Source organism: Xenopus laevis, chromosome 5L, assembly GCF_017654675.1.
Source record: "Xenopus laevis strain J_2021 chromosome 5L, Xenopus_laevis_v10.1, whole genome shotgun sequence".
Lineage (NCBI taxonomy): Eukaryota > Metazoa > Chordata > Amphibia > Anura > Pipidae > Xenopus > Xenopus laevis.
The window spans coordinates 164,891,311-164,900,984 of record NC_054379.1 but is presented as its reverse complement, the minus strand read 5'-3'; the positions used below and the strand labels follow the sequence as shown (position 1 = coordinate 164,900,984).

Below are 9,674 nucleotides of genomic sequence, written 5' to 3'. Positions count from 1 at the left end.
GAGACTGTAAACTCTACTAAAAAAGAGAAATTCCATAGAGAGGTGTTACTGGAAAAATATTGCCACTTCAATGTAGGACAATAGGGGATTAATAAACAAACTACAGTAGAGCTACTGAGCCACAAAGAATAAATTATAGACATTTATTAACCATAAGGGAACATTTATAATATTGATAGATGTTATACGGGTATGGCACCTGTTATCCAGAATTTTTGGGGTTTTCCAGATAAGTGCTCTTTCCATAATTTGGATCTACATACCTTGTCTAAAAATAATTTAAATATTAATTGAACCCAAATATTAATTGAACCCAACAGAAGTGTTGTCTGCAATGATATCTCAGTTGGTATCAAATTCAAGGTATTATTATTTATTATTATTAACATGTATTTATATAGCGCCAACATATTGCTTATATTGCGTAGCACTGTAAAGTAACTGTGATTATACAACTACATCACATGAATTACATACATAGAATATATGGAGTAACAAACATCACAATCAATACAGGTACAAAGAGGTGAGGAAGGCCCTATGCATAGGCATACAGTCTAAAGGGAAGGGAGTAATACACAAGGTGTGGGAGTGGGCAAGATCAGAATTAAGTGGGTGAGAAATGTGGTGTTGTATGTGGTGTTGCGTTTGGTAGTTAAGCAGAGTGAGGGTAGGCTTCTCGAAAGAAGTGCGTTTTCAGAGATTTTTTGAAAGCAGAAAGGTTGGGAGAAAGTCGGACAGATCGTGGGAGAGCGTTCCAGAGGAGGGGTGCAGCCCTTGCAAAGTCTTGAATGCGAGCATGTGAGGAGGTAATGAGAGAAGAGTTGAGTAGCAGGTCAGTAGAGGAGCGTAATAAGTGAGTGGGTGAGTATATAGAGATGAGTTCAGAGATGTAGGGTGGGGCAGAGTTGTGAAGTGCTTTGAAAGTCAGTGTCATTAATTTGAATTTGATTCTGAAAGTTAACGGAAGCCAGTGCAGGGATTGACAGAATGGCCAGGCAGAGGATGAGCGGTTGCTGAGGTGTATGAGCCTCGCAGCAGTGTTCATTATGGACTGGAGAGGTGACAGGTACTGTTTTATTGTTACAGACAAAAAGATTGTTTCTAAAAATGTGAATTATTTGATTGAAATGCAGTCTATGAGCTTACTTTAATTTATAGCTTTCTGGATAACGGGTTTCCAAATAATGGATCCCATACCTATATTATGTTATATTTTATTTTCAAAAGGTCGACTACTGGAATTGGCCACTGGGAAGCAGTGTTCTCTGTTTCCTAGAGTCCTATGCATCTGGCCACATGATGGAGTTGATGCGCTTGTAATAAGTTGTTTAGTAATTCCGCATGTGCCTGTTGCTTCATTAGAAAGACCAATACACCTTCTATACAAACATGGCACTAGCTATTACACTATACTTTATATTGATGTGGAAAAGGAAACTATGTGCATTTACCTTGTACCAAACGGTAACCCACTGGCCCCATTCCAGACTGAGGTTTGTAATTATTTCCCATTAATAAGTAACTCAGACTAATTCTAGGTCATAAGTATGAGTTAATTAAGTCGTTGTACAGTGTACAGACTACCTGTCACTCCTGCTCACTGGAAAGTCTAATGAGACCATCTCCTCTCAATTTGATTACAGCTCTAATGGATTAGTCCTTGATCTGATAAAATGATCAAAACTGACTACAGAAAAAGTTGAAGTGGCACAGGGTCCAACTCCATTTTTTAGCCACTTATGAATTAGCACACTAAAGTACCCAAAATGTATACACTCCCAACACATAATGGAAAAACAGTATAAACCTATATGTCTAAAATATTGCCCCTTAAACCAACAAGGGTAAACCGCAAATCACCCACATAAAGCAATGTGATGGAAAGATAGGGAATATTAATATAGAAAGTAAAGAAGTGCTGACCCCAGTGGGACCTAGAAGACTGTGCCATTTCATCTCCAGTTTCGTCCTAGTATTAATATATGGGATGAAATTGTAATATATTGACCAGTGTTCCATTCTGATCTGTACTATAATAACTGTTTGAATTCTGTATTATAAATGATTGCACTGTACTAGAACAACTGGATATAATCACTGCAATCTCAATGGCAAGTAAAGTTTGTTTGTGGTAGAGATTAAGATGACTGCATTTACTGATCCAGACATACTTGAAAGTGGGCTTTTTCAGCCTGCTCATCTGTTACACAAAATGGCCTTTGCTTTGCTACTGTTTATAGTAGTGGTACTTGGGGAGCAGTCACTGGGTTTTGGAATATTCGAGAGTCTTCTGGTGGTACAGTACAAATTGGCATAGATATTCAGAAGAGTGTGCTTCATTAACCTAGAAACCTAGATGTATTTATTTTATAGATTGGGTCCTTTTTTGGGGAAAGTCTGGCCATGGAGGAGCTTCAGCCTTGGATGGTAACTGGGGGTTCTTCAGCTTGGTTGGGATAAGATTGAATTTGATGTGTGTGAATATATTGCCTTAACCTATATATATGTTTCTTTAACAGGTCATACCCTGGTGTGGGAAAAGTCCAACAACAGAGATATTCAGTGTGATTTTTGGTGTGAGTAAGTTTTTGGTGTACTCCTTCAGGGCATTTTATAGGTTGGGCCCTGGCTTTGGTGGGTGAGTGGAGATTCTGGTTCTTGAGGTAGGAATGAAGGACAAGAGAAGTCTTGTTTCTAATGAGTGTAACAAAGTTTTGATTTAACCAAGGTTTTTCTTTGTGTATTAGGTTGGGCCACGGTTTGGATAAAGTCTAGACATCAAGGTTCTTCAGCCTTGGCAAGTCAGTAGAGAAGCCGGTGCTAGTGGTGGGGGAAATCATTTGGATGTACAGTATGTGAGCATTCCTCTGCCTGAGCGTCTGCTGTTCAGAATGGGTCAACCGTGGAATTAGCATCAGACTTGGAAGGTGAGGGGGTGTCACATGCTTTTGAGGAAAAAGAAATGTGTAGGGGTAATAATACCAAGAAGCGACACTTGAGCAGCAGTTTTTCTGTGCTTCTTGGTGTTATTACCCCTACACATTTCTTTTTCCTGATTTGCTGGATGGGAGCAAGGGTGTAAGATACCTGAAATTCATACGACTAAGGGCTGTACTACACCAGTTTCTATGACATTATTCACATGCTTTTGATGAAGGGATGTTTTTAAATGTGTATAAGTGGGTGTTACTTCACCCAGAATGGTACTGCTTGTATTTGGGGTGTTTGGGGAGCAATCACTTGGTTTTTGATTATGTGACAGTATGCTACTCCAACCTGAGTGTCCTTTATTATACAGGTTTTGCCTAGGCTTTGGACAATGATGGCTGCAGGGGTGGTTCAGCTTATTCAGTTTGATTAGGATGCTGGTGTGGAGGTATCGATTGTCGTAGATATGAGAATAGTGGACTTCATTAGTCTGATAACCTAGGTGTATTTGTTTTATAGGTTGGGTCCTTGTTTGGGGAAAGTCTAGCCATGGAGGAGTTTCAGCCTTATCTGGTAACTAAAGTTCTTCAGCTTGGTTGGGGTAAGAGTGAAGTAAGTTTGAAGGGCCTCAACCTATTTGTTTTATGTCCAACAGCAGATGTACTTCAGCCTTTGTGTGAAAGTTTGCTGTAAAGGATTTGGGTGGAGGGATATTTTTTGTTGTTGTGTGTACTGCTTCAGGGTATTTTATAGGTTGGACCCTGGCTTTGAAGGTACCAGTAAAGGAGGAGAGTGGGGGTTCAGGTTCTTGTGATAAGGGTGCAATGTGTTGGTTAACAAAGGTATTTCTTTGTTTTATAGGTTGGACTCTGGTTTGGGTTAAGTCAAGCCATGGAGGTTCTTCAGCCTTGGCAAGTAAGTAGAGAAGCTGGTGTTAATGGTGGGGGTGTGGGAGTTCATTTGGATGTGTGCGAGAATTCCTCTGCACATGCTTTTGGTAAAGGGATAGATTGATTTCAGTCTGTATAAGTGTGTGTTACTTCACCTAGACCATCTTTGTTTTATAAGATGGACTTAGTTTGGGAAATATTCAGCCCCAGAGGCTCTACAGGCTCTTTGGTAAGGAGGCATGTAGGTGCTTGAGGTAGAATATGGGCAAATGGTGTTTGTAAGATTAGGTCTCTCTTTTTTTTGGCTAGGTCCAGTATTGGACTGTCCAGCCGTGGTATCGGGGAAAAAACCTTGTAGACCTCGGTCCTGTTGGGCCCCTATTTCCCAGGCACCTTGGCAGGCTGTTTGGTACAACGGTGGACCACTAAGGGGCTTAAACATAGCAGGCCGTAATCCATTATGCAAGGGTGGAGCTTCAGCCTTGGATGGTAACTGGAGTTGCTTCAGCTTGGTTAGGGTGAGAGTTAAGGGTTAGATTGAATTTGATGTATGTGAATATATTGCCTTAACCTAAATGTTTCTTTAACAGGTCATACCCCGGGATGGGAAAAGTGCAACAGCAGATGTATTTAGATTACGTACGTTTTTGGTGTGAGTACGCCTTCAGGGCATTTTATAGGCTGTGCCCTGGCTTTGGCATTTCCAGCAATCGAGAGTTTTCTTTCAAAACTTTTTTTTATTATCAATCAATATTGACAAGACATTGCAATTTTTCTTTATAAAATGCGTGTGTTCTCCTACACAGAGGAGAATTATGACATTACATGAAAACATATTACAGAAAGCTACAATGCCACATTGACATGTAAATAAACATAATGAAATAGTCATATCAATAAACAAATAAACTTGCTTAACAAAATGCAGTGTCAATTATTACTTTGTATTCGTCTCCGTGTATATTACGTCATGTAATAATAAGTGTCTCCTTATATACAGCATTGCTTCCAGGGTTCCGTCCTCGTTATAATTAAGGGCTCCCCCGTCTGACACAAGTAACAGCTACATCAATCACTGACTGGTATATCTAATCCAAGGGGTCCATATTTTCATATAAATATTGTATTTGTCTGAAATAATACTTAATAACCGTTCATTGACCATAATCCAGTTCATTTTAGCACGGAACAAGGATATGGGAAGTGAACGTTTTTTCCATGAAGAAGCTATAGTTCAGCAATGGAGAGTTTTCACTCTTGGTGGGTAAGTGGAGGTTCTGTTTCTTGCAGTAGGGGTGCAGGACAAGAGAAGTCTTGTTTCTAATGAATGTAATAAAGTTTTGATTTAACTAAGCTTTTCTTTGTGTATTAGTTTAGTTAAAGTCTAGCCATGAAAGTAAAGAAGCTGGTGCTAGTGGAATTAATTTGGATGTATGTGAGCATTCTTATAGGATAGGCTTTGCTTTACAAAATATTTAGCCCCTGAGTATGTACAGGCTTTATAGGTAAGTAGGTATAGAGGTGCTTGATTTAGTGTGTGAGCAAATGGAAATATTGATTTTAGTATTGGGTCTCTTTCTTTTTATGCAAAACGGTTTCATTTGCAGTAGAAGAGTGGGAATGTTACTGCTTGTAGTAGGGGTGTTTGGGAGCAATCACTTGGTTTTTGAAAATGTGATAGTATGCTACTCCAACCTGAGTTTCCTTTATTCTACAGGTTGCACCTTGGATTTAGACAATGATGGCTGCATGCGTGGTTCAGCTTATTCCATTGAATAAAGATGCTGATGCTCATATTCTGTGAGATGGTGGAGTTATTGATTGTCTTAGATATGCAGAAGAGTGGGCTTCATTAGCCTGATAACTTAGGTGTATTTGTTTTACAGGTTGTGTCCTTGTTTGGGGAAAGTCCAGAGGAGTTTCAGTCTTGGCTGGTGACCGGGGTTCTTCAGCTTGGTTGGGGTAAGAGTGAAGCAAGAGTGAATGGCCTTAACCTATATGTTTTTAACAGGTCATACCCTGGTGTAGGAAAAGTCCAACAGTAGTGGTACTTCAGTCTTTGTATGGAAGTTTGCTGTAAAGGATTTGGGTGGAGTTGTTTTTTTTTGTTGTGTGCAGTTCAGGGTATTTTATAGTTTGGACTCTGGCTTTGAAGTTTCCAGCAAAGGAGGAGTAGTTTGGTGGGAGAGTGGGGGTTCAGGTTCTTGAGGTAAGGGTGCAATGTGTTGCTTTAACTAAGGTATTTCTTTGTTTAATAGGTTGGACATCACATGGAAATCTCACGTTTGTACACAAATATTCCTCATGAAACAGGGAAAGAGAAAATTTTTAATCAACCTACCTGGTACCTGGGGCAAATGCCCCTAACTCTTTATTAACCCCTCGGTGCAGATTCTGTCCTCGGCAGTTCACAGCAGCCATCTTCTTCTCTTTGTTAAACTTCGGAAGCAGAAGCATTTTCGGAAATTTTCGTGACTTTCAGTGCATGCGCAGTTGTTCGGGACCAGAATATTACTCCAACTGCACATGCGCCGAAATTCTGCTCTGCTTCCGAAGTTTAATGAAGAAAAGAAGATGGCTGCCGTGAACTCACGAGGACAGAATCTGCACAGAGGGGTAAGTAAAAAGTTAGGGGCATTTGCCCCGGGTACCAGGCAGACTGTGGGGGAGGTGGGAGGGGGGTCTACGTAGGGTAGGGGGGTAGGGTTTTTTAAGTTATGGATGAATTCCCCTTTAATAATAAGTATTTTAGCTTTAAAGTTAACATTTACTGTTTTCTTTAAGGAACAAATATGGGCAGTAATGTTGACCCAGCATGTCTTTTCATGGCGGACTATCAAGCTCTTTATGTTTATAATTAAACCTTTTGGCTCTATATAGCAAGGTATCACCACTATATAGAGGATTTGCTTATTTTGTGGCAGGGAGTTGAATCATCTTTGTGTTTGTGAACTATTTGAATTTGATTAAATATTTAATATAATTCACTGAGACTTGGAGAAAAACACCCAAAATCACCCTGGATATTATAATCAGATGGGAAGCAGGTAAAATCTACACAAGTGTTTATCACAAACCCACAGACCATAACACATTATTACATATAGGTCACCCCAGTAAATGGAGGAGGAAGAATAGCAATTCACTTTTGTTACGGAAGGAGGTTTAATGGATATTCCACCTCAATACTGTAACTCCTTTCGAATTTTAATGATGGGAATCGCTTATGCATTTTTGACACAACATAGAGTAAGCCTCTTATCTTTCTAGAGGGAAATTATTCCTGTTCTACACAATCCAGAAAACATATAGAGACTCTGATTGGGATTATTGGGTAAGATTGTCCTCTTGAAGTCTAAATGAAAGGTTCTGTTTTTTTGTGTTATGGTGAATTATAATACTGTACTTTTATATTTTGTTATTGATAGTTTTTTGTTTTATACAGAGATATGACTTTAAGTATCAAGAGAAGACACATAAATCATTTCTACATAGAGTAATATACTTCAATTGGGCTTCTGAAGACACACTTTATTTAAATATTGCAAGGTCTCTTCGTGAATATTGTACTTTCTGAATTAAATGTAGCGGAGTTTCAATTTGAGGCTCAGATTAGATGTAGCGCTCGTTGGTGGAAACCACATGCATTGCACTTCCTTTTGTACATGTGTAGTGGAGATTCTTAAGCAGAAATGAAGCCAGCCGAATGCATATGCAAATTAAATTTTATTGATTCCTGATAAAGACTGTAATGGTTGAAACGAGTAAGGCATTTTTATATTATGTAAGTCTTTGTTTGAATATGCATTTCGGAGTGTGCAATCCCTTTTCTAAATACAATGATATTTTGTAATCATTAAATGATACTTGTGGATTAGCACCTCATTTTTTTTTTTTTTTCTTATTATAGAATGTGTGCATTCGTTTTCCTTACTTTTACTTCCTAGAAGGACAAGGTATTGTCTGTTAACTAATTCCGCCAGGAAATTTAATGTTGGATAAAAAAAGGTTTTTTTTATAACTCCAGGTACTTTGCATGGGAATAACAGCTAAATACTAGCTCTTAGTAAAGCCATGGGTAAAAGGACAAAACCATGCCAACTAGGTTTGGAAGAAGTCCAGGCTATGAAGGTGTATTACCCTGAGTAGACTGGCGTTGCAGGTGTGGTAGGTATGCAGGTAAGGAATATACCCTTTAGCTTGCCCCATCCCCATGGAGGTGCTGCAATTTTCAGGAAAGAGGGGATGCTGATAACCCTGGTAGTACTTTGACAGGAGGAATACATTGGTTTTAGCATGTATGAGTAAATTGTACTTCAATAAAATTGATAGATTTTTTGGTTGCAAATTTACTGCTTTTGTGTTTTTGTTTTACAGGTAGGACCAATGTTTGTAATTGTTTTTTCCAAGGAGCACTTCACTGTTGGTGATTGCTAGTTCTTGGGGTACAGGTAAAGGTTGCAAGATGGATCATGTTAGTACTAGCTTTGGCTGCAGCAGAAGCTCAGTGTTATACGGTAGGTGGCGTTTCTGGTACTTCTCATAGGCATTTGAGTCAAGGAACCGATTGCTTTTGAGATGCATAAGAATGTACCTCAGCCTAGGATTCTTTATTTTACAGGTTGTGGCTGGTTTGGGAGAAGTCCTGGCTGCAGAGGTGCTTCAACATTGGCAATAGACTGGGGATGCTAATGCTTGTGGTAGGTGTGTAGGTGAGGAATACATTTGTATAAATGCTTCAAGAGTACCTTAAGCTTCATGTTTATATGTTTTTACAGGTTCTACCCTAGTGGCCATGGAGCTGCTTCAACTATGAGTGGGGACAGTGGTGCTTACAGTAGGTGTTCGGCTGGATAAGTCAATCAGTTTAGAGCTACTTTGGGTATATCTTTCTGTTAAAGGTTTGGAAATAGTACAGCCACAGGCCATATTCACACTAGGTACGTAAGTGGATGGGGTTGTCAAGGGTGCAGGTGGCTTCTCCATTTCCAAGGGTGCAGGTGGCTTCTGTAATACTTCACCCTTGGAAATGGAGGGTGATAGTTTTTATTTTGGGAGGCTACCAATAAAAAGATTTTCATTAGTGAACGTATATATAACATATGAACATATAACAGTTGATCTGACTATGAAGATTTTCATTCATCCAGGTCATGGTATATCTAACATAAGTAATTAAAAAAAAACAGAACGCAGAACACATGGTAAGGTTGAGGATGAAGGGTTACTTTTGGTTTGATGACTTAGGGGCAAATTTACTTAAGGTCGAATATCGAGGGTTAATTAACCCTCGATATTCGACTGTCGAAGTTAAATCCTTCGACTTCGAATATCGGAGTCGAAGGATTTAGCGCTATTCGTTCGTTAATCCATCAACCGAACGATTTTTGTTCGACCAAAAAATTCTTAGGAAGCCTATGGGGACCTTCCCCATAGACTAACATTGACTTCAGTAGCTTTTAGGTGGCGAACTAGGGGGTCGAAGTTTTTTCTTAAAGAGACAGTACTTCGACTATCAAATGGTCAAATAGTCGAACGATTTTTAGTTTAAATCGTTCGTTTCGAAGTCGAAGTCGTAGTCGAAGGTCGAAGTAGCCCATTCGATGGTCGAAGTAGCCAAAAAAAACCATTTGAAATTCTATGTTTTTTTCCTCTATTCCTTCACTCGAGCTAAGTAAATGGGCCCCTTAGTGTGACGCTTTTAATCTAGGTGTCTCTTTTAGAAAATCATAGCTTGGTACAAGGACATGTCTGGCATAGAAGGAACTGCAGCCATAGCAGGTGAATGGGGATGTAGAAATTTATGTAGATGCTTTGGAGAGAGAGAAAAAGAAATGTTCTTGGGTGTGAGCA

The 9,674-nt window shown here is 39.3% G+C and overlaps 1 long non-coding RNA gene across 1 annotated transcript; it reads left to right on the top strand.

Annotated features, from left to right (window-relative positions):
• The first annotated feature begins 1,132 nt into the window (after positions 1 to 1,132).
• LOC121393862 lies at positions 1,133 to 6,174 on the top strand. Its single transcript, XR_005961418.1, has 4 exons — positions 1,133 to 2,579; positions 2,751 to 3,504; positions 3,793 to 3,846; positions 4,412 to 6,174. It is a non-coding gene; the product is annotated as an uncharacterized LOC121393862 (long non-coding RNA).
• Positions 6,175 to 9,674: the final 3,500 nt, after the last annotated feature.